This window comes from Pinus tabuliformis, chromosome 4_2 (genome assembly GCF_031772625.1).
Source record: "Pinus tabuliformis cultivar Carrire ecotype Pingquan chromosome 4_2, CPIR1, whole genome shotgun sequence".
Taxonomy (NCBI): Eukaryota; Viridiplantae; Streptophyta; class Pinopsida; order Pinales; family Pinaceae; genus Pinus; species Pinus tabuliformis.
In genome coordinates, this window is record NC_142304.1 from 287,695,104 (window position 1) to 287,721,566 (window position 26,463).

Sequence of the window (26,463 nt, forward strand, 5' to 3'; positions counted from 1 at the left end):
CACAGGCTCTGATACCAAGATAAAATGGCACACAGCAATATATTCTATTATTATGAATGAGGAAATTGCACACATATTTATACAAGTAATAGTCTCAAGATAGGAATTCTATCTTAGACGTACAGTAGTGTGGTTGAGAGATTCTCTCAACCACACACTAAACTAGGAGAAACTAAATTCCTATTATGTAGGAACAAACTCCTCAAATGGAGAATTACAACCATAGACAAGTAGGAATTAATTATTTCTAACTCTTAATAGTAGTAACTAGTATAGCAAGTCTCAGGCTCTGAAACTGAATTCTCGAACGGATACTAATTTTTGCACTCCACACCTCCAAATCAAAAAATTTCACTCTACAGCTCTGCACGCACGTTGTGATTCTAGTTGAAGAATTAAATTGTTTAGAGCCACGTCTAGCAGAGCATCCCTATTCAAATGCAGTGCATTGCACTCATGTCATCGATCCAAAAGCTTATACATCTAATGAGATGGGAATTAGTATCTTGGAAGATTTTGAGGTCTTGTATGAGAATACAAGACATCATTCATTCTCCTTGCGAACTAGTTCACACTCCCATTTTAGTGCACTAGAAATTAGATGGTTGGCTAGCTAGTTTAACCATTTTCAGGATAAATGCAAGGATCATCTCAGTTTTTATATATGATGTAAATTTTATTGATGCAACATATATTTATTGTTGGCTTGTTGGGGCCTGACCCAAGTTCAGAAGTGATTTAGCCAAACAAATCCCGAAACCACCGGCCATTTTGGCAACAGTCCGCGATGCGCGGATTGAGGTCTCACCTGAGGTATTATGGGAGGGTGTTGGAACCAAGTTTCCGCACCCTAGGGATGTCTCGATGAAGTCTAGGAAGTTCGCAAACCAAACCTGCGCGCTTGCGCAGCTCCGCGCAGCTGTCTGCCCTCTGCAACTTGTGCAACTGCTCCGCGCAGCTCTGTAAAGAGCGCGAAGAGGTGTTGTCTAGATCCTTTATCCTTACTGTGCTATTATTATAGATCTTACTTAATTTTGTGAGCCCAATATTCTCATTAATCATTCAACATTCATAACAAGTGCTCGCAATCATAAAACTGTACAGAGATGCATAAATATAACAGAAGCATAGACACACAATATTTCAGAATCAACTTGTCTTTTATTATTTCTCTGTCCAAGTACAATCCCAACTCCGCCCTACGTACTCAGCTGCAGGGATCCGTGCACACAGTTGCAGACTCTACCATGCCTCTGCGCACTCATCTGTAGAGCTTCTTACTACTACTACCACCCAAGACTCGGACTTACAAACTCAGAGCTAATTCCTCATCCAAAAACCATATGACTTCAACTACCTACTTTAGCCTTAGAGCCTCGCTCTATTTATACAATCCCATGGTCCGAGGACCATGGGTAGACCGACATACCATACATTAAATTGCATTATTTTAGAGCAGACAACCCTAGACTCTCGCGCTCTGTGCCTGCATTTCGCGGGGTCTTTACATTATACTTTGACCAAAATTCGGGCTTCAAGCCCCAAAAACCCGCTATGGGGAGATCCGCTACCCAACAGGCCCCCAGCACAATCATCGTGACTCGTCCCGAGTCACTCGGCTAGTGCGGAAATCTTTGCACAAAGTCCATAAAACAGGTCACGTGCAGCTTGGGTGTCCGCGGCACACTGTGCCGCTGCCTGTGCAGTGCGAAGGTCCGTAATGCACCATGTTGTCGTCGTCTAGATCTGTTGCCTTTCTGCTTCTGAATCATCTGCGTCTGACTTGATTCTCTACTTTGATGTCGGCTTCTAGTACCTGTGTTTATAGTCCCACACCTTTATCCAGCTTCTCGGGTCGCGAAGACTATGCTTTGGTCGGTTAGTCAAACAGCCGACCCACCCGTGTAAAGCTTCAAGCGACTGCCATTTACTCTTCCTGGGAAGGTTTCTCCATTAAGTTTGACTAGCTAGACCACGCCTCCGTCTGTGACCTCCTTTACCACATACGATCCTAACTGATGCATTCTGAAGTTTCCAGGAAATTTTTCGAACTTGCTGTCATATAGCAACACTAAATTGTTTACCTTGAATGTGCGCAACTTGATATGGCAATCGTGCCAGGCTTTCTCGCGTTGTTTCTGTACCTGCTGATGGAATCCCGCCAGAAACCATTCTTCCTCGAGTTCTTCCAATTGTGTGAGCCTCTCCTCCAAGGCTTCGCGGTCTAACATGCATGTAAGTGCTGCTATCCGCAAACTGGGTACGATGTATTCCATTGGCATGACTGCTTCTGTGCCATAGACTAACCTGAAAGGTGTCTAACCCGTCAATTTTTTGCACGTGGTTCTGTATGCCCATAATACGGCAAGTATGCGCAAGTCCAAATTGTTTCACTGTGTGTTACATACTTTGGTCAATGTAGTCTCCAGAATTTTCTTAAATGCTTCTATCATCCCATTAGCTTGTGGATGGTACGGTGTACTCTATTGATGATACACCTGGAACTCCTCGGTGAGAGCGTTGATGGTTTCATTCAGGAAGTGCATTCCACGGTCACTCATTAAAATTTTCGAGCAACTAAACCATGTCAACACGTTGTCGAACAAAAATTTTGCAGCTATAGCAGTCGTGCAGTCCTTAACCAACTGTGCTTCCGCCCATCAAGTCAGGTATTCTGTCGCGGTGATGATGTAGCGCGCACCTGTCGATTGCCTATTTTTCAAATGGCTGCAGTTTCATCTGTGGATTAAGTGGCATCTCATCCCTTCGTGATGGTTTCCCAGTCCTTTGACATATGTCACAGGCTTGACAGTGTGGTTTCGAGTCTTGATGTAGGGTTGGCCACCATAGCCCAACGCGAAGAATCTTTTGTGTCATCGCGCGTCCTGCATAGTGTCCTCCTACAACCCCCCCATGTGCTTCCGCAAGGATCTGTCCTCGTTCAAATTCAGGTACATATCTTCATAATATCTCATCGTTTCCCATTTTGTAGAGGTGCCCCGTGATGATAGAAAAGTCCGTCGTGCGCACCACCAATTCCTTCTTCTGCTGGATTGAATATTCCTTCGACGCAATCCCTGTGGTTAAAAAATGGATTATATCTTCGAAGTGGCCATCCGCAACGCGCACTACAAAGAGTTGTGCATCAGGTAGTCCTTCTTCCAAATTTGTTGGCTCCTCGCCTGTCTCAATTCGTGATAAGTGATTTGGTCCTGCATTTAAGCGTCTCGGCTTTACGATGACCTCGAAGTCATATTCTTGAAACAATAACAGCCATCTGCATATGCCCCCCCCCCACCACAAGCTTGTTCACTAGGTATTTCAACGCGGAATGATTGGTATACATCTTGAAGTGCCCGCCAAGTAAATAGTGTCGGTATTTCTAGAGCGCGTATACCATTGCCAACCCTTCGCGCTCAGTAGTAGAATAGTTCTTTTCAGCTTTGGACAACCACCGACTCGCAAACGTGATCAGGTGATCCACGCCTTCCGCACCTTCATGCGTAAGTACCACTCCCAGCGCAATACACGATGCATTAACATGTACATGAAATTCTACGTCCCATTTTGGGAAGCCCAAGATGGGAGTGGATGCCATCTTCTCCTTTAGAACATCCAAACTTTTCTTACAACCATCATTCCAACAATATGTAGCGTCATTTTTCAATAATTTTTCCATTGGCGTTGTTATTTGTGCATAGCTCTTGATAAACTTTCTATAGTAACCAGTGTGCCCCAAAGTAGCACGTAGTTGTTTGACACTTCACGGTGCTTCCAGATTGAGAATAACAACAATCTTCACAGGGTCCACCATTAGGCCTTGTTTACAGACCACATGGCCGAGCAAGTTCCCAAAGGGGACGAGGAAAGTGCACTTTTTAAGGTTCAATGCAATCTAGTGTCATCGGCAAGTATCCAGTATCAAACGTAAGCTTGCTGTATGGTGTTTAACTAACCCAAATACAGTCCAATCATCCAGGTAGACCTCCAAGAACTTGTGGATGTATTCCTTGAACGCGGCCACCACTATGCGCGAAAATATTGTCGGCGCGTTCTTCAGTCCAAAGGGCATAACGGTGTATTGAAAATAGCCCCATTCGGTTGCGAAGGTTGTCTTGCTCCTATCTTCCGACGCGATCTTGATCTGATGGTACCCTGAGAAGCCATCCGTGAATGAGTAAGCTTCCTGACCGCCAATATTCTCCAATACTTTATTTGTAAACGGTGTCGGGAATGGATCGTGAACACAGGCGTCGTTAAGCTTCCTGAGGTCCACACATATTCTAATTTCACCCTTCTGTTTTTTCTACTGTACTACCATAGGACTCACCCTGTCGGATTCTTCCACTGGTTCAGTAATTTCGACTACAAGAATTTTGTCTAATTCTTCGCGGACATTTTCTTTATACTTCAGATTCAAACGGTAAGGTCGCTGCTTAACTAGCTTCGCGTCCAGCTTCAGAGTGATCTTCATCATCCCTAAGTTGTGAATGATACCCTTTAAGTCCGTGATTTTGGTCGGGAACAAATCTTCATATTCATGGAGTAACTCGACGACCTTATCTACCGTAGCATCGTCCCAATAGTCCCCACACGTCGCGTACTTCGGCTCCACGTCTGTACCAATGTTTACCTGCTTTGTTTTTAGCGACGCAATGATGTCGGGATCCTCAATTGATGGTCCTTGAACTTCGCGACACCCTTTCGTTTCTGGAATATTAATATTTCGGGGGTCGTCATCATCCTCCTCTACTTGCACGTTATAACATTCTAGGGCACTGCTTAATTGGGTTGCCCATGCTGGTTGAACTACTTATCGTGGTTCCTGTGGGATTTTGAAGATGGTGGCTTTTACGGCTTGTAGCGTGTCGTCAACAATATCCGACCATCAATCTTCAAATGTGAATGTTAACAAAAATCCCTCGTGCAAGACATCCCATTCTTCCATACCATGTCGGAGTTCCGACTCAATATACCAATCCAAGCTATGGTAGAATAAGTGTACCCATTCAGGCTGGGGTTCTTCCCCATAGGCCTTGGTCCATTTCGCGAGGTGCGTGGGCGCGGGTCATCTCGTCCATCGTATTTATCTTCTACCCGTAGTTGCGGTTTCCCAAATCGTAGGCACATCATCCTTCTACATCCGCACTAGTTTTTAAAATTTCCTTGATGTGTTCCCCACCAACACGCAGGTGTCGCGCGCAGCGCCCGCTTCAACGCATTGAACCGATGTTGCTCAGGTACTGCACTTTCAAACTTGCTCAAGAATTCATCCACCACTGTCAATCCATCATATGTTGGCAGATCTCGGGCCTGGGTTGTTATGCAACGTAGTGATCTAGTCATCATGTTGCAATTTAGCGTTGTCACTTTGTTCAACCGATTGTGCTAGCGTTCATCTTCTTCGTCTGAATCTGAGGTGCAAGAACTTGCGCACTCCCACGAGATCCTTCCATCTGCAGTCGGATTCACCCAATCCTGATCTCGCACAATTATCTTGTAGATACAATCCAGCTCATCGTCGCGCACAGGTTCGGTGTAGCACGCTCCTTCGGCTGGATCTAGCGGAACTACTATGCGTAGGGACTTTTTCTCGAATATCATCTTCCTCTTCTTCAGGTTGATGACTCCATTCATATCAGTGGCCCAGTATATTCCTAGCAACGCGGGATAAGGATTGTTGTCATCAAAAATCTCGATTACTTCAAAGTCCATCTGTATGCTCGCGCCTTCGATATCAATTGTTACTCCTTGCAACCTCCCCATAGCAAAATCTTCTATTGGTTCACCATTCGTAATTGAATAGGGGACCACTGTAACGCGGGCCTGCCCATGCATTCCTATGTCTGCTTTGGTAACACATTCGCGTCTGAACCCAGGTCTAGGATTACCTGATCCATTTCATACTCATAAATCTGCACCGTCAATCTCATTTCCCTCCCGGTGCGCAATGCATGCTTTCCCAGCTTCCAGACTACGCACAGTTCCCCTGACCCTGCCCACCTAGTGATTAACTCCTCTAGTCCCTTAACTTCCTTATTGACGCGCAACAGTTTCATGCATGTCTCCAGAAAGGTAGTAAGCATAGAAGGATCCATCCCTGGCTCTGGTTGATCCTTACTACCTGAAGTGGATGTTGAAAATGCAACAAGATCATGGAGCTTAGTGAAAAGAAGTCGCCTTCGTTAAGTGGGCCCGCAAGCTATTTTTGGCGCAAAGTCTATTTTTAGACTATGTCTATTTTTAGACATATGGATCATGGTCTATGAGTTGCAGGATGCTATTTATGGATGATTGGTCATGTTGGTAAAAATAGATGGACCTCTATTTTTAGACATATGGGCGGAGTCTATTTTTAGACTGCCAGTCAAAAAATAGAATGGTCAAATATTATTAGCTCTTAATAATATTTGGACTATAAACATTATCTTATCCTCTTGCAGCACTTTAGTTCGAGCTACGGATGTGGCACATGCAACTGCCAGAAGGAAATACGCTTTTCCTATGGGTTAGTTGAGCTATTGCATAATGGACTTCAGTTAGAACTCAAGTGATTGAGTTTGGTGGAGTTGATTGAGGAGTTGATGGAGTTGTGTTCAGTTTGACTTAGTTGAATTAGTTGTATTTAGTCTAACTGCCAAATACACTAGTGATGAGTGATGTGAATTAATTGTTAATTCATTCATTAATTATTAACTCATAAATCAACTAAAGAATACATCAGTTAACTCAGTGCATGGACAGTTCAGTGGAGACAAGTGTTAGAGGTGGGTGGAAGGGTGAGACTACTATCAGTTGTGACTATAGTTGTGCATGAGATTTGCACAATCATTGATTGAGATTGCCAATGAGGATTGCGTAGTACAAGACAAGGGAATTCGAACTTGGATCTGATCTATTCTCAACTTGGATTGCGCAGTAGAGGCAGGCAAACAGTGGAGGAGATTTGAACCCGTGACTTGTTCAGATCTGAGCTAGTTTGTGTGTAGCATGTGGAGATAGTACTGAGTACTTGTGAGGCGTATTGTACTATGTATTGTTACATGTTCTCTATCATTATAATATACAGATAGTTGGGGGTTTTCAACTGTATGCTTTCCCCATTACATACTGTGTTGCTATGTGTGATTGATGTTTCAATGTGCGCATGCGATTGTTTTTAATTCCGCGAATTCATGATCAATGGTAGAGGAGGTTATGTATTATGCATGCATTCCGCAAATAGTGTATAATTAGGATAATTTCTATGAATAAGTGTTATATTATTCAAATTTCTACAGTGGAGACCTCCACGAAGCTCTTCTTAGCTTCCATGAACGTCTCCTTTATGCGTTCTAATTCAAACTTAAGTTCCTTTGTTGGAGCTTTGCGAACCCATGTATCTTCCTCGGACTGCTTCCCCTTATCCTCCCCTGTGGTTGCACCACTTCTAAGCACCATGTTCACATTTGGGTCTTCTTGGCGGGGTTCAGACCTCATCATTTGAATATTTTGAGTCGGAGTAGACTGGAGTACCCCTTTCTCGCGCATCTGTGTGATCAACATATGACAATCTACTACTTCATGATCTAACTGAGCACAGTATGAACAGGATATTCTTGTTGGGTTGGTATAGTCATGGGCGTAGTGCCTTGGTCCTCCACAATTGTAACAAATTAACTGTCTGCGGCCCCATTCCTCCTCGTCCTCGACCTCGCCCTTGAAATCCAGCGCATGTTGTCCCCGCCGCTGGGTCGAGGGCTCGCATTTCGGTCTGCATCCGATAGGCTGGGGTCCAATCCATCATTAACTCGTATCTACGACAAGTATGCTCGTCGTGGCCCACCGACCTACAGAAATTACAAAACAGTTGTTAGGGTGCCAGTGTATACTTCTTCAACAAATGACAGTTATTTGTCATGTGCTTTTCTCCTATTTGACAAATCGCGCACCATAATGTGGGGTCGCACTCAGCCCTTCCTGTGCCTCCGGTCTCAACGGCATTGGCCCCCCTCCTGCCAAGTAGTTCGTGAATACTGGACAGTGATCCTTGTCATGGCCCTAGCCCTTGCATTTTATGCACCTCGTGCGTCTCTGGCCTCGGTGCCCTATCTTGCTTCAAGCTCTGCATTTCCAGGTAGAGATTTTGTAGTTGCGCGTGGATTTGTTGAACTCCCAGCCCCGGATCTGTATCGGTGTCTCATGCAACCTCATCGCCATTTCCAATGCTTCGTCCTGGGTAGAAATTTTCTGTTGTGACAACGTCGTCCTCAGGTGCGATGTTAGAGATGCCACAAACCATGCATGATGTTGTGCATCCGTGAGCGTCATATTAGCCTCGCAAATCGTACTCTTCAACCATTGATCCAAATCCTAGGGGATCTCGCCTGGAAGCATCGCGATCTCTTTAAACTTGATGATTGACTGTGTCTCTAATTTTGGCCAGCTAAATTCTCTGTTCAACGCATTCTGGATCTCTGTTATTCCTACATTTGGGTGATCATTAGAGTGCTTGATATACCATGTCAACGCGCGATCCTGCAGTGCGCTCACCAATGTAACCTTCTTAATGTTATCGTTCGTGACCCCTTGTGCTTCCCACGCCGCTCTTACCATGAACCAAAAATGGTCTGGATCCTCATTCCCTACTCCTTTGAATACCGGTAGCTTGATCGCGCTCGTCATGCTGAACTGTGGGTGTGGTGGAGGTGGAGGTGAAGGAGGTGAAGCGGGTTGTGGCGTAAGTGGAGGTGGTAACTGCGAAATGCATTGCCTTATCAAACTGACCGCACTTCTCAAAGAGACCTAAGCAAGCTCTTCCTCGCTTTCTCGCGAAGGTGAAATTAAGGGACTATTTCCTAATTCCCTGCTACCTTTGTGGATTTTTCCGCTCCGCGTCGTTCCAAACATTAATGTATTCACATAACCCATTTTTCACATAACAGCATCTTAATCTAAGTATTCAAAGATTTAATGTACTTACCTTATGGTCCCTAGAGAAAACGTCATTCTGCTTCGCTGTATCTCATGGTCATGTCTATCGCAAACTCAATGATAAACCACCCTATTATCCAGTCGAGCCAATGGTCCACAGCTCGCGCGATCTTATCTTCTGACGCTTCTAGTCCACGCACTAATTCCAGAGTCCACACTATTGGTTGGTCGAGCTTACACCTTCCCTGGCTATCAGCTAACCTCGTGATCCAATCATACAGTTCAGAAGAAAAGGATGCGAAGAAGATCTCATGGATTTCCGTATACACATAGCGATCCAGCCACCTTTTCTTGGATACCTGCGAAGTTCTGTTTCCTGCGTCACGAACTCGTGAATCTTTTTGTCCAACCACTCTTCAATTTCCTTCTTTGTTGGGTTCCAATGGCACGACATCAGACATCCCTTTGGCAAATCCCGGTCTCGGCAACGGAACCATTTGTTGGCTTTTTGGGGCCTAACTTAGGTTCAGAAGTGATTTAGCCAAACAAATCCCGAAACTACTGGTCCTTTCGGCAACAGTCCGTGGTGCGCGGACTGAGGTCTCACCTGAGGTAGTATGGGAGGGTGTTGGAACTAGGTTTCCGCACCCTAGGGATGTCTTGATGAGGTCTAAGAAGTTTGCAAACCGAACCTGCGCGCTTGCGCTTCTCCGCACAACCGTCTGCCCTCCGCAACTTATGAAACTGCTGCGCGTAGCTCTGTAAAGAGCACGAAGAGGTGTTGTCTAGATCCTTTATCCTTACTGTGCTATTATTATAGATCTTACTTAATTGTGTGGGCCCAATATTCTCATTAATCATTCAACATTCATAACAAGTGAATGCAATCACAAAACTGTAAAGAGATGCATAAATATAACAGAAGCATAGACACACAATATTTCATAATCAACTTATCTTTTATTATTTCTCAGTCCAAGTACAATCCCAACTCCGCCCTGCGCACACAGCTACGGACTCTACCAGGCCTCTGTGCACTCAGCTGTAGAGCCTCTTACTACTACTGCCACCCAAGACTCGGACTTACAGACTCAAAGCTAGTTCCTCATCCAAAAACCATTTGACTTCAACTACCTACTTTACCCTTAGAGCCTTGCTCTATTTATACAATCCCATGGTTTGTGGACCATGAGTAGGCCAACATACCATACATTAAATTACATTATTTTAGAGCGGACAACCTTAGACTCTCGTGCTTCACGCCCGCATTTCACTAGGTCTTTACATTATACTTTGACCAAAATTCAGGCTTCAAGCCCCAAAAACTCGCTATGGGGGGATCCACTGCCCAACATTTATATTAATAGCATGCAAAAAAGTTATTAGTTGCCTGAGATTGACTTTGGAGTAGGGGCATTTGGCGATTGGTTAAGAATTTGGGGATGAATACACTTTTGACTTTATTTTAAATAAAGTTTAAGCATGGGTATCATTATAAAACAAAAAAAACAAAAAAACAAAAAAAAAACAAAAAATTGATTGCATCTACATATTAAATCTTGGAATGTTGTTTAAGAGTTGGAAGAAGTAATGTAATAAAAAACAAGTATTTTTAGGCAGAGTGTCAAGGTGGTGTGAAGGAAATTTTCATTATGTTTCTTTCTTTCTCCGCACTCCGCACAATGTATCTACATTACTTCCTCCACACGATGTATCAATGTTATGGAGTCAGCCCCTCAACCTTCTCGTTTCTTCTTCCGCGCTCTATAAAATGTATCAACTTTATGGAACCTCGTCACTTCTGCAATCATTAGGCAAGTGGGAAAACCACTTGCAATATCAGGCAAGTGGGCAAACCACTTGCAATATCAATGTCATAGCACTCCTCCACAAAACGCCCTACCCATTGTGTCAAATGTCATGGTTAGAGCACTCACCAATGGAATGGGTTTTTATTTTTAAATGATTTGTCATGCATTGACAAATACCAAAAATAAATCGCCATCAAACCAATATAAAATTATAAATAAGATTTCTAGAAATTAGAAATTAACCACTCACTAATGGAATGGGTTTTTATTTTTAAATGATTTGTCAAGCATTAACAAATACCAAAAATAAATCACCATCAAACCAATATAAAATTGTAAATAAGATTTCTAGAAATTAGAAATTTACTTTTGAATTTACATAAAATTAAGAATATTCAACATTTTCCTGAAACTTTGGTTAAAATTACAAAAACACGGCGAAATAATTGAGAGTCAACACACTTTGCAAGTGTTATAGTCCGGAAGGACTAATAATTTTCTATGTTAATCCATTAAAGAAAAGTAATACATAAAAGAAATTTAACCAGCCTATATCCATATTAACTCCATAATTGAGAGTCAACACACTTTACTAGTGTTATAGTCCCTAGTCGAGGAAGGACTAATAATTTTCCATGCTAATCCATTAAAGAAAAGTAATACCGGCCTAGATCCATATTAACTCCATATTAGAGTGTCGAGACACTTTATAGATCCAGAGTTAATTTGATTTTATTATAAGCAGATTATATTGTTTTTTTTTTGGGTCAAAGTAGACTTTGACTTTCAATTAGTTTTGAATTTTTTATACAAATTGTATGAAGTTTAGTAAAGTTTTGAAAAAAAGAATATTGAACTAAATATTTTGAAAAACAAAAACAATTTTAAATTTTTTTAAATGTAAATTGCTTTTTTCTAATTGGTTGAAGTTTATTTCCATGTGGTTTTAATTGAAAAAGAGATATAAAAATTATATTAAGAAATAAAAAATGTGAAAAGTCTTTTATGCCAAGTGTCATAACTTTGCACAATAGAATGCCATGTGATAGTTGTCCACAAAAATTTAAGCAAGTATTTACATAAAAAATGGTGGGCAACTATCCATGTGCCATTTTGTTGTAAATGAATTCCTAATTGCATTTATTTTCACCATATGTCTACTAGTTGCAAAGAAATTTCAAAATATGCTAAAACTTTCACATATTAAAACGTTAATAATTATAAACTTTCTATATCTATATTTATACCATCAATAATTTTGGTTATCAATTACTTTTTGCATAAGATATAATAAAGCAATACTACATATTAGATTTGTTTTATTTCTATGTAATTCATATCAAATTCATAAATATTAAGAAACATGTTGTGATGAGTTTTAAGTGATCATATGTTATCGAAACACTTCATAGATCTAGAGTTAATTTGAATTTATTATAAGCATATTATATTGTATTTTTTTTGTTAAAGCAAACTTTGACTTTCAATTAGTTTTGAAATTTTTATACAAATTGTATGAAGTTTATTAAAGTTTTGAAAAAAATAATATTGAACTAAATATTTTGAAAAATAAAAACAATTTTAAATTTTTGTAAATGTAAATTGTTTTTTTCTAATTGGTTGAAGTTTATTTTTATGTGGTTTTAATTGAATTATGAGATATTAAAAAAAAAAAAAATTGGAAAGGCTTTTATGCCAAGTGTCTTAACTTTGCACAATAGAATGCCATGTGATAGCTGTCCACCAAAATTTAAGCAAGTATTTACATAAATAAAATCTTGGGCAATTATCCATGTGCCATTTTGTTGTAAAGGAATTGCTAATTACATTTATTTTCACCATATGCCTACTAGTTGCAAAGAAATTTCAAAATATGCTAAAACTTTCACATATTAAAACGTTAATAACTATAAACTTTCTATATCCATATTTATACCATCAACAATTTTGGTTATCAATTACATTTTGCATAAGATACAGATACTAAGGAGCAATACTGCATATTAGACTTGTTTTATTTCTATGTAATTTATATCAAATTCATAAACATTAAGAAACGTTTATAACTATATACTTTCTATATCTATATTTATACCATCAATAGTTTTGGTTATCAATTACTTTTTGCATAAGATAGAGATACTAAGCAGTAATACTACATATTAGACTTGTTTTATTTATATGTAATTCATATCAAAATCATAAATACTAAGAAACGTGTTGTGACCAGTTTATCGAGGCACTTGATAGATCTAGAGTTAATTTGATTTTACTATAAGCAGATTATATTGTTTTTTTTGTCAAAGCAAACTTTGACTTTCAAATAGTTTTGAAATTTTTATACAAATTGTATGAAGTTTATTAAAGTTTTGAAAAAAATGAATATTGAACTAAAAATTTTGAAAAATAAAAATAATTTTTAATTTTTTTAAATGTAAATTGTTTTTTTCTAATTGGTTGAAGTTTATTTTTATGTGGTTTTAATTGAATTATGAGATATAAAAATTATATTAAAAACTAAAAATCTGAAAAGGCTTTTATGCCAATTGTCATAACTTTGCACAATAGAATGCCATGTGATAGTTGTCTACCAAAATTTAAGCAAGTATTTACATAAAAAAAAGTGGGCAACTATCCATGTGGCATTTTGTTGTAAAGGAATTCCTAATTACATTTATTTTCACGATATTTCTACTGCTTGCAAAGAAATTTCAAAATATGCTAAAACTTTCACATACTAAAACACTAATAACTATAAACTTTCTATATCTATATTTATACCATCAATAATTTTGGTTATCAATTACTTTTTGCATAAGATACTTGTCTTATTTCTATGTAATTCATATCAAACTCATAAATATTAAGAAACCTAAAATGTTAATAACTATAAACTTTCTATATCTATATTTATACCATCAATAATTTTAGTTATCAATTACCTTTTGCATAAGATACATACACTAAGCAGCGATACTACATATTAGACTTGTTTAATTTCTATGTAGTTCATATCAAATTCATAAATATTAAGAAATGTGGTGTGACTAGTTTTAAGTGATCATATGTTAGAGATAAATATCGAGACACTTGATAGATCTAGAGTTAATTTGATTTTATTATAAGCATATTATATTGTATTTGAAATTTTTATACAAACTGTATGAAGTTTATTAAAGTTTTGAAAAAAAATATTGAACTAAATATTTTGAAAAATAAAAGCAATTTTAAATTTTTTTAAATGTAATTTTTTTTCTAATTGATTGAAATTTATTTTTATGTGGTTTTAATTGAATTATGAGATATAAAAATTATATTAAAAAATAAAAAATCTGAAAAGGCTTTTATGCCAAGTGTCATAACTTTGCGAAAAGGACCTTTGTTCCCCGAGTTTCGAACGCCCAACCTGTGCCTACAATGTCTGGGAGTGGAAATGTCGGTGTGGTGGCCTTACTGGAGTGTGGTAGCAGTGATTCGAAGAAACCTTCGTCATATGCAGAAGAGGCTGGAGCCGTAGTAGTGACAGCGGCGGGGTCTGATTGGGGACGCCGTTAACAGACTGATCAATCTGGATCTGGTTCGGTGGATCAAGAAATCTTTCAGTATTCCTGTCATATCCCGTGCCCGAATCGGACATTTAGTGGAGACCCAGATCTTGGAAGTTGTGGCCGTGGATTTCATCGACGAGAGTGAGACTCTGACGCTGGCAGATAACCCTAGATCTGCCATCGATCCGCCAGATCTAGCTTACAATCCAGTAAATCGGGGCCTGAATAAGGTTGATCCGACATGTAGCTCTGTGGCTCGAGAGAACAACATGGCTAGGGTTTCTGATCTCCTCAGTGCCGCCGTCACAATGCAGATCAGTGAAGGGGTTGTGATTGCAGGTAGTCCCTGCAGCAAATCGTGTGCTGGATCAACCGAAGTGTATACACGGAATAGGGATGCGTTAAGTTTCCACAACCCCGGCTACGGTGCATATAACAAGCAGCATCGACGGGTAGCTGTGATGAGATCTGCCCTGGCATTCAACACGGACCTCCCTACCGGGACAGAACCCAATCGATTTCAAATCCTTGTCAGAACGCCCATGGGAAATACAATCTTGATTTGGACGCATGACACAGATAGGGCAATAGATCTGAAAAATAACATAGCCAACTAGATTGGCTATCCGGCAGGCGAGCAAAATCTAGTAACAGGGGGCAGATTGCTACAGGATCACAGAACTTTGAAGGAGTACAACATCAAGCCAGGATCTACTATTATTCTCAATCTGAGACTGCGAGGGGGAGAAGCAACCAGCAAAACAACAGAAGGAGGCAGTGGATCCAAATCGAATCACAACCCAGCTCAGCACCAGCAATACAGAAGCGAAGGAGTGTCCTACAAACATATTTTACAAAGTGGGAAAGCTCCTCCGACAGTCCCAAAGCAAGTCGGAACAGAACCAAGTCCATACATAGTGGAACAACTACAGAAAATACCAGAACTAACAATCGATATAGCAGAAGCAGAGAAGGTATGTGACAGCTATGAAAAGCAAGCCATCATATGCCAATTTAACAAATTCTGGCCCAAACCCTTGGATTTATTTCATTGGATATTCACAAATTGGTCTTTGGAATGTGAGATCCACCTTTGTTCAAAAGGTTTTTTCATAGTAAAATTTCAGTCACCAGAAATCAAAGGGTTTGTGCTTCAGCAAGGACCGTGGTTTTGGGGCTCTTCGGGTCCCTTTACTACTCCATGGTTCCCGGAGTTTGACGCAAACACTTATGTTGTATCTCAGATGCCTATATGGGTACGCCTTCATAATCTCCCCATCCATTTCTAGGACCAAAATATACTTGCATGTATAGGCAACTCCATAGGCAGATTTATAAAAATGGACACACAAAGAATTGAAGAAAGAATATTTACTTTCGCACGCATATGTGTGGAAGTAGACCTTAGTAAAGGATTACCGGGAAACATTAAACTGAAATACAAAGACCGCAGCTGGTTGCAGTCATTAGATTATGAAAACACAGCTTTCAGGTGCAGAATATGTCGGCAAACTGGACATTTTCAAAATGCATGTCCAGTATACAAAAAGAACAGCCGCAGAAAGAAGAAAACAGGTAACCATCAAAAAGGATGGAAATTCTCTTACACAGAATCAGACGAGGAGGAAGATAATGAGGAGGAAGAACCAGTCCAGGATGAAAGCAACCAAACAGAAACTCAGAGGACAGCCCCACAAGAACCTATGGAAACACAATCGGGAAAGAACACAAATTCAATGGAAAACAGTGGAACCAAAAGGTAGCACTCTCCAGAAGCCTCTGATTTAGACAAGGAAAATCCTCGTCTCGCCGAAGAAAATCCTCTTCAACTTGTTCCCATAATTCCATCCCAAGGAGAATGGCAAAAAGTTGAGAAGAAAAAGGGGAGAAAATCATGATTTCTCTCAATTCTCCTACTTGTACTCACTACGGTCTTTCCTCATATTTTTTGTTTAATTTATTTTCTTTTAAGCACTCCAACTGGACGGGCACTGGTCCGAGCATTCCTCATAGGAGGAGGCCATGTATCTGTTCAGTGGTTTTCCCTACATGTCTAGCTGGACGAGGCTTAGTTTCCTCTTCCAGCGAGCTCTATGATTCCAAATTATAGAGCAAAATGAATGTTGCGGCATATACTTGTAACTTTTTATCCTGGTAATAAAAAGTTCGCTTTTTTTCTTTGGAAAAAAGTGTCATAACTTTGCACAATAGAATGTCATGTGATAGTTGTCCACCAAAATTTAAGCAAATATTTATATAAAAAATGGTGGGCAACTATCCCTGTGGCATTTTGTTGTAAAGGAATTCCTAATTACATTTATTTTCAACATATGTCTGCTAGTTGCAAAGAAATTTCAAAATATGCTAAAACTTTCACATATTAAAACGTTAATTACTATAACCTTTCTATATCTATATTTATACCATCAATAATTTTGGTTATCAATTACTTTTTGTATAAGATATGAAGCAGCAATATTGCATATTAGACTTGTTTTATTTCTATGTAATTCATATCAAATTCATAAATACTAAGAAATGTGTTCTTACGAGTTTTAAGTGATCATATGTTAGAGATAAATATCAAGACACTTAATAGTTCCAGAGTTAATTTGGTTTTATTATAAGCAGATTATATTGTTTTTTTTTTTTTGCTCAAAGCAAATTTTGACTTTTAATTAGCTTTGAAATTTTTATACAAATTGTATGAATTTTATTAAAGTTTTGAAAAAAAAAAAATATTGAACTAAATATTTTGAAAAATAGAAACAATTTTAATTTTTTTTAAATGTAAATTGTTTTTTTCTAATTAGTTGAAGTTTATTTTTATGTGGTTTTAATTGAATTAGGAGATATAAAACTTATATTAGAAAATAAAAAATTTGAAAAGACTTTTATGCCAAGTGTCCTAACTTTGCACAATAAAATGTTATGTGATAGTTGTCCACCAAAATTTAAGCAAGTATTTACATAAAAAATGGTGGGCAACTATCCATGTGGCATTTTGTTGTAAAAGAATTCCTAATTACATTTATTTTCACCATATGTTTACTAGTTGCAAAGAAATTTCAAAAAATGCTAAAACTTTCACATATTAAAACGTTAATTACTATAAACTTTCTATATCTATATTTATACCATCAATAATTTTGATTATCAATTACTTTTTGCATAAAATATTCATACTAAGCAATATTGCATGTTAGACTTGTTTTATTTCTATGTATTCATATCGAATTCATAAATATTAAGAAACATGTTCTTGCGAGTTTTAAGTGATCATATATTAGAGATAAATATCGAGACACTTGATAGATCCATAGTTAATCTGAATTTATTATAAGAAGATTATATTTTTTTTTGTCAAAGCAAACTTTGACTTTCAATTAGTTTTGGAATTTTTATACAAATTGTATGAAGTTTATTAAAGTTTTGAAAAAAGGAATATTGAACTAAATGTTTTGAAAAATAAAAACAATTTTAAATTTTTTTAAATGTAAATTGTTTTTTTCTAATTGGTTGAAGTTTATTTCTATTGGGTTTTAATTGAATTATGAGATATAAAAATTATATTAAAAAATAAAAAATCTAAAAAGACTTTTATGTAAAGTGTCATAACTTTGCACAATAGAATGCCATGTGATAGTTGTCCACCAATTTTTAAGCAAGTATTTACATAAAAAAATGGTGGGCAACTATCCATGTGGCATTTTGTTGTAAAGGAATTCCTAATTACATTTATTTTCAACATATGTCTACTAGTTGCAAAGAAATTTCAAAATATGCTAAAACTTTCACATCTTAAAACGTTAATAACTATAAACTTTCTATATCTATATTTATACCATCAATCATTTTGTTTATCAATTACTTTTTGCATAAGATAAAGATACTAAACAGCAATACTCCATATTAGACTTGTTTTATTTCTATGTAATTCATATCAAATTCATAAAACTATAAACTTTCTATATCTATATTTATACCATCAATCATTTTGTTTATCAATTACTTTTTGCATAAGATAAAGATACTAAACAGCAATACTGCATATTAGACTTGTTTTATTTCTATGTAATTCGTATCAAATTCATAAATATTAAGAAACGTAAACGTTAATAACTATAAACTTTCTATATCTATATTTATACCATCAATAATTTTGGTTGTCAATTATTTTTTACATAAGATACATATACTAAGCACCAATAATGCTTATTAGACTTGTTTTATTTCTATGTAATTCATACCAAATTCATAAATATTAAGAAATGCATTGTGGCGATTTTTAAGTTATCATATGTTAGAGATAAATATCGAGACACTTGATAGATCCAGAGTTAATTTGATTTTATTATAACCAGATTATATTGTTTTTTTTTTTTTTTGGTCAAAACAAACTTTGACTTTCTATTAGTTTTGAAATTTTTATACAAATTGTATGGAGTTTATGAAAGTTTTGAAAAAAAAAAAAATATTGAACTAAATATTTTGAAAAATAAAAACAACCTTAAATTCTTTAAAATGTAAATTGTTTTTTTCTAATTGGTTGAGGTTTATTTTTATGTGGTTTTAATTGAATTATGAGATATAAAAATTACATTAAAAAATAAAAATCTGAAAAGGCTTTTATGCCAAGTGTCATAACTTTGCACAATAGAATGCCATGTGATAGTTGTCCGCCAAAATTTAAGTATTTACATAAAAAAAAATGGTGGTCAACTATCTATATGGAATTTTGTTGTAAAGGAATTCCTAATTACAATTATTTTCACCATATGTCTACTGGTTGCAAAGAAATTTCAAAATATGTTAAAACTTTCACATATTAAAACGTTAATAACTATAAATTTCCTATATCTATATTGATACCATCAATAATTTTGATTACCAATTACTTTTTGCATAAGACAGAGATATTAAACAACAATACTCCATATTAAACTTATTTTATTTCTATATAATTCATATCAAATATATATTCATAAATATTAAGAAACGTGTTGTGACGAGTTTTAAGTGATCATAGATAAATATTAAGAACTAGCAATTGTCCCAAAAGGTACAAAGAGAGGCCGATAGGATTATTAAATTAGAATTGTTGAATTTCTCTAGAAGAGATGTTAGTTCAAGCCTACAAGGAGCAAAGAGATTTGATGTTTGGAGTTCTATGCTTTTTGGACACCATATTTCTTTAAATACAACTTAATTTTTTAGAAAAGTTCAAGCCCAATGCAGTTCTGCCATGCAGACATACACTTAAATCGCTACTGGGCTTATGATATTGACAAATTCAAAGTAAACTGGTATACAAGAGAATGTACCAAGCTAAACCACAAGTTACACATCTTCAGACCTGAAAAAGTACATAACAATGGTTTGGCAAATCAATAGCGATATCATAATTGCTTTTCCTTCCACATACATACAATTGCTCCAAAGGCAAGGACAAGAAAATTTTCAGCTCTAGTGAGCACTAGTGGGTCACTAAAACGAGTGACCACTAATGGCTTTCACATTTATACAAGGAATTGGCAAGGGATTTTACATGGACTCCACTCAACTTTAGGCACAGCTTCAGCCAATATGCAGAGTGATTGAAATTGAACACAACTAAGTAGTGACATTGGCTCACAGTAATACACCAAGTATAAAATATTGAAGCTTTTACAGAAGCAAGGAGTAAGAAAAATTATGAAGCTCAGAGAAGTAGATTTAAATCAATCAAAGCTTGTTGAACGGCTATAACGTCCATAGAAATAATCTTCCAAGGTTTTGCTCTCATGTACAAGATCTACACTTTGATCTGGACTACTGTTTGATACCAAATCATCATCAACTCCAAGCATTGCAAGTGATAGATGAGTTTGGATGTCACAACTCCCAGAGTTTGCTCCAGATTCATCCTCAATCAATGCATCTAATTCCATGGACATTGTCAATTGCCTCTTGGTCCAAAAAGGTAGGATATCGCCTTCTCCTCGTAGTAATTTCAAAATCTGCAATAATAAGTTACAGACAAACAATGAGGAAGAATCAGTTCATGTCTTACATTAACATTTATCCATTGTTTTAAATTTGACAAAGCCAGTTTAATGCAAGGTAAGCCACTTTATTTGGGGAAACCAAAGCTTTCAATTCAGATCTTGCAATCTAGATTTCAGCTAGGATAGTGATTCTCAGGAAAGATATATACTCTCTTGATATTGGAGCAAAAGCAGATATGTTGGCTCTTCTTGCCTATTCAAGGAGGGGTAATTTGCATACTGAAGCTTTGGTTTTGAGATATGATGTAATCTCTTTTGCTAATATTCAAAGAATCTTATAGTTCATTAATGGAAAAAGAGATAATTGGCAATTGAGGCTTTGAATATTTTTCCATAATCCACCATTAGCATTCAGGGCTAACCTGTTAAGGGTGATGAATTTACAAATTGAACTACTGAAAAAATGTTTAGATTACAAGACTAAACACTAGATCTAAACACCCTTAACTCTATGTCAGAAGGATATCAACTCGATATTTCATGTGCCATTCTTCGTTATGGGAAAAAACAATTCTAGCACTAACTCCTCACAGGAAAGGAAATGTCTTCAAGCAACTAAATTTGACATAAGATCAGAAACTGAAATATATACACAACTAAAGAGAATAAGAGTAATTACTATGTTCATTCGAGGTCGAAACTGAGTTACCTGTCTCAGACAACATACTGCACCAATGACCATTCTCTTCATCTTGCTCATGTCATAAGCATCTTCCAAAAGTGGATCTACAAGTTCTTTTACAGAGCCAGCTGCCAGTAATGGCCCTGCCTAAATTTTGAAATTTACAAGAGATTAAGATTCTGAACCAAGACAAAGAAACCAAAAGAATCCAAAATTATCAAATACAAAACAAGCAAGGACACTAGAGCCCTACCCTCATAACCAGGCTTTCTTGGCCTTTAGGATTCTTGTCATTGATTGGTTTTCTTCCAGTTATTAGCTCTAGAAGACTACTCCAAAGGAATACAGGTTCGTCTTCTCATTAACCTTGCCATACATGAAATATTCTAGAGCCAGATACTTGAAATATGATAGCAGCTAGTTTTATGAAGTCTTGATTATAAATGACATTTGTTTTCCTAAGGAAGAGCTGGTGTGAAGAAAGAAATGGATATTTACCCAAATGTACCTACAACATCACTACATGTGATATATGCAGATGTTGTTGAAGCCCATTTGGCTAGCCCAAAATTTGACAATTATTCACAGAATATCTTTAGTTAACGATCCATCGAAAGATGATTTGCCAATTAATGATCAAGCAAATCTTATTATAATATCTCCAACCAAAAAATACAAACAATTCAACAGAAGCTTGAGAACTTGTTTCTCTCACAAAGATCAAGATACCTGAGGTTCAAAGTCTTCAGAAATCAAAATATTAGATGATTCACATCTCTATGGATGATAGGATGAGAACAACCTTCATGCAAATAAGTCAAAGCTTCAGCAATTCCAATGGCCACTTTCAGCCTATCTTTCCAATGAGCCTGTGGCTTGTCCTTTCCTCCTATAACCCAACTTTTTTTTAGAACTGGGAACAACACTTAACACTAAAAAATAATAAAAATATCCAAGGACATAACATGATAAATGCATGAAAATTGGCATACTACATACCATAAAGAGTTTCTTCCAGACTTCCTCTCAGTAACAAGTTGTAGACCAAAAAGTACTCCTTCTCTTCAACACAGTAACCAATTAATGAAACAATTTCTTCGTTATGGGCAAAAACAATTCTAGCACTAACTCCTCACAGGAAAGGAAACATCTTCAAGCAACTAAATTTGACATAAGATCAGAAACTGAAACATATATACGCAACTAAAGAGAATAAGAGTAATTAATCTGTTCATTCGAGGTTGAAACTGAGCTCCTTATCTCAGACAACATGCTGCACCAATGACCATTCTCTTCATCTCGCTCATGTCATAAGCATCTTCCAAAAGTGGATCTGCAAGTTCTTTTACAGAGCCAGCTATCGGTAATGGCCTTGCCCAAATTATGAAATTTACAAGAGATTAAGATTCTGAACCAAGACAAAGAAACCAAAAGAATCCAAAATTATCAAATACAAAACAAGCAAGGACACTAGAGCCCTACCCACATAACTAGGCTTTCTTGGCCTTTAGGATTCTTGTCAATGATTGGTTTTCTTCCAGTTATTAGCTCTAGAAGAACTACTCCAAAGGAATACATGTCCGTCTTCTCATTAACCTTGCCATACATGAAATATTCTGGAGCCAGATACTTAAAATATGATAGCAGCTAGCTTTATGAAGTCTTGATTATAAATGACATTTATTTTCCTAAGGAAAGAGATGATGTAAAGAAAGAAATGGATATTTACGCAAATGTACCTACAACATCACTACATGTGATATATGCAGATGTTGTTGAAGCCCATTTGGCCAGCCCAAAATCTGACAACTATTCACAGAATATCTTTAGTTAACGATCCATCGAAAGATGATTTGCTAGTTAATGATCAAGCAAATCTTATTATAACATCTCCAACCAAAAAATACAAACAATTCAACAGAAGCTTGAGAACTTGTTTCTCTCACAAAGATCAAGATATCTGAGGTTCAAAGTCTTCAAAAAGCAAAATATTAGATGATTCACATCTCTATGGATGATAGGATGAGAAAAACCTTCATGCAGATAAGTCAAAGCTTCAGCAATTCCAATGGCCACTTTCAGCCTATCTTTCCAATGAACCTGTGGCTTGTCCTTTCCTCTTGTAACCCAACTTTTTCTGAGAACTGGGAACAACACTTAACACTAAAAAATAATAAAAATCTCCAAGGACGTAACATGATAAATGCATGAAAATTGGCATACTACATACCATAAAGAGTTTCTTCCAGACTTCCTCTCAGTAACAAGTTGTAGACCAAAAAGTACTCCTTCTCTTCAACACAGTAACCAATTAATGAAACAATGTGCTTGCACTGCAAGGTAGCAGTAATTTCAACTTCCAAAAGAAGTTCTTGCTCTGCTTCTCTAGAAGATTTTAGTGATTTAACTGCCACAAATTGCCCATCAAGAAGAACCCCTTTAAACACTTTGTTGCAGCCTCCCTTTCCTATGAGGTTCTCTGCATGGCAGAGGGCAATGATGAGGGTAGGTGAGCAAGATATTCAGACATCTCTCTGAATCATAAAAGGCAGCCCTTACAAAACCTGCATGCCACCTTAGTAGACATTCATGATATGTGTTGATTCATATACATTCATTATATGTCCTGACTCATAGAAGGCGACCCAGATGAGTTGGAGAGGATGAAATCACCTCTATGGTTCCTGTAGTGCAATAAATGGTGCAGGAGTATAGAGATAATCCCCGGGGCCCAAATCGAAGCACTGATTCTTAGTGAGATTCCACACTCTCTTCGACCCAGACACAACAAGAAGATCATGCCCAAAGGTATGGTGATGGGCCGACTCGATACTTCCGGCCTTGAATTTGACAATGGCAGCAGTAGGGCTTTCTCGCACGATGCTCATGGATCCCCTGGGCATGATATCCACATCCTGGAAGTTTCTCGTTTTGCTTAATGAACAGAGAGCGCAGGAGGATTCGGATTGAGGCTTGCTATGTTCGGGTATTTTGGGCATTTCCTGCAAGGAATTTTCTAAAAAGCCAGCGATCTCAGGCGGCCATGGATTCCCTTTGCTGGCAGGGCAGGGGGCCTTGAAAGGGGTGTCAAGCCAGGAATTGAGTATCTTTTTTCCCTCTTCAGGGGTGGTGTGCATTCCTCCAACTGCTATAATATTCAATTTGTTGATCGACCTGCAGTTCTGGGCATCCTCCACGGAATCGCAGGTGACAGAATAGACGCTTGGGAACTTGTTGGCAAAAATGGAGACCCCGACACCGGTTCCGCAGGCCACCAGTCCCTTGATTTCCCCTTGATTTTCACTGTGCTGGGCTTCGGTCACCCTTCTATCGACTTCTTCCCCTACATTGTAGTACTTATCGGTGTAGAGATCCTAGACCTCTATACCCTTTGATCAGAGGTGTTCGATAAGGGAATCTTTGAGTGTGCAGCCGAAGTCATCAGCTCCTGTAATGATCTTGAGAGGCTTATTGGCATCAGTGCTTCCCATTTTCCTGGACCGCCAATGACGAGGGTTTGGGAGGTTGGAAAAGCAATGAAGGGAGTGAGGGTAGTGTCGAATGTAGAGGGAGGAGTTTGTGCAGACAGGTGCATGCACCTGGACTTGGGATTGTGCTGCACCCAAGTGGTGTCCTGGAACTCCGACGTAAAATGCGTAACAACTAGCTGTAAAATCGGCAGCAGAAACCACACTTCAAATCAACAGTTGAAAGTGTCTCACCTGATCGAATGGAGCAGGGCAAATGGGTTGACGATTATTGATGCATAGGAAGGCCTATCCGCCTAAACATGTTGTGATACTATATCCTTAAAGGCGACGATGGTATCATTAGGATATCATTACACAAAACTATTTTGTTTTCCGAATTAGTGCAAACATTAACATTTTCAACTTCTAACTACTCCATATTTTAGTTGTGGGTGTAATACAAACACTCGCATTTCCAAAAAAAAATGAGAGAGTGAAGCACATTTTGAATTCAATGTTCCAACTATTTAATTCAAATTTGACTCATTGATAATATTGCCAATGAGAAATATGAAATCATTAGGGTTGAATGGATTTCAGCTCACTGTACTTGTCCATAAAATCTAAAGGAAAGGATTTATATTAATTTTTCGTTTTTCAAAAATAAAGTATATATAGTTTAACTTTGATCTATTTCATGTTAGTTTTTTTGTGGATAGATTTGTATAATGTGTGTGTTCTCCTGCACAAAACAATGCAGAGAAGAATTCGAAAGAGGCACACGCATCCCCACATGACCACTGATTTTCCAAAGCATTGCTTTCCATGCAGTCAACGAAGTCCCTTGGATGTTTATCCATGTGAACAGAAGAAGAAATCGAATCATCATAAATGATTCCTGCAACTTCATCAAAGTGAAGAGAACCAAATGCAATGTTTGTGACTAGAATGTTGTGGTTGACACCAAAACTCTTCATTTCGAACAGCTCTGATGAAATGGTTATGGTTATGGCACTAATCGCTCCAGTAGAAGTTCCAATAATGGTTGTGTTCATATAAAGAACACCACTACGTGTCATTGGGTTCATGAATCGCAACATGAAGAAGGACACATCCATAGGAACCATCCATAGACCCATCCATCTTGTCCTTTGCAGAGGTCTGTATTTTCTTAACATTATGCTTTCTTAATTTACATAAAATAATAGAAAGCAACCATAGAAAAATTAATAGAAAGCAACCAGTACCATGAGAAAAATTATGGGTTAAGAATATTATAGGTTGTCAAAACTATAAATGAGAACTAATGTTTATAGTACAACACATTACAACATTTCTTCAATAATGGGTTGGAAAGTACATCTTAGCAAAAATATATTAATGAAATGTTCTTGAAAATATTTTAACCCGGCATAACACTAATCAATAATTTAATAACCTTTCATCAATAACCTATTAACCAACACACCCTCTAACCATTCATGCACTAGCTCACAATTCCCTTAACCATTAATCAACCAACTAAATAATATGCTCTAATCACTAATCTGCTAACTCCCTACTTTAACCACTAATCTAATAACCTATTAACCAACATACCTTCTAACCATGCTCTAATCACTAATCCACTAACTGCTTAATTACCTTAACCACTAATCTAACAACCTATGAACCAACATACCTTCTAACCATGCTCTAATCATTGATCTATTAACTACTTAATTACTTTAACCAACCTTTCATCAATAACCTATTAACCAATATACCTCTAACCATTCATGCAGTAGCTCACAATTCCCCCTAACTATTAATCAACCAACTAAATAATATACTCTAATCACTAATCCAAGATACCTCTAACCATTTATGCAGTAGCTCACAATTCCCCTAACTATTAATCAACCAACTAAATAATATGCTCTAATCACTAATCCACTCTGTATAATTGATTATAGTTAAACATGTTACATTATCATGTCTGTGAATCCTAAAAAGTTCTACAAATGCACTTTGAGTCTCCCCTCCTAGTTTTATGGCTATGTTCGATTCTTA

At 37.4% G+C, this 26,463-nt stretch overlaps 2 pseudogenes; both read right to left on the bottom strand.

Annotated features, from left to right (window-relative positions):
* Positions 1-19,992: 19,992 nt before the first annotated feature.
* LOC149169120 (protein kinase STUNTED-like) lies at positions 19,993-23,576 on the bottom strand (annotated as a pseudogene).
* Positions 23,577-23,616: 40 nt separating this feature from the next.
* On the bottom strand, positions 23,617-24,432 carry LOC149169121 (DNA damage-repair/toleration protein DRT102 pseudogene; annotated as a pseudogene).
* Positions 24,433-26,463: the final 2,031 nt, after the last annotated feature.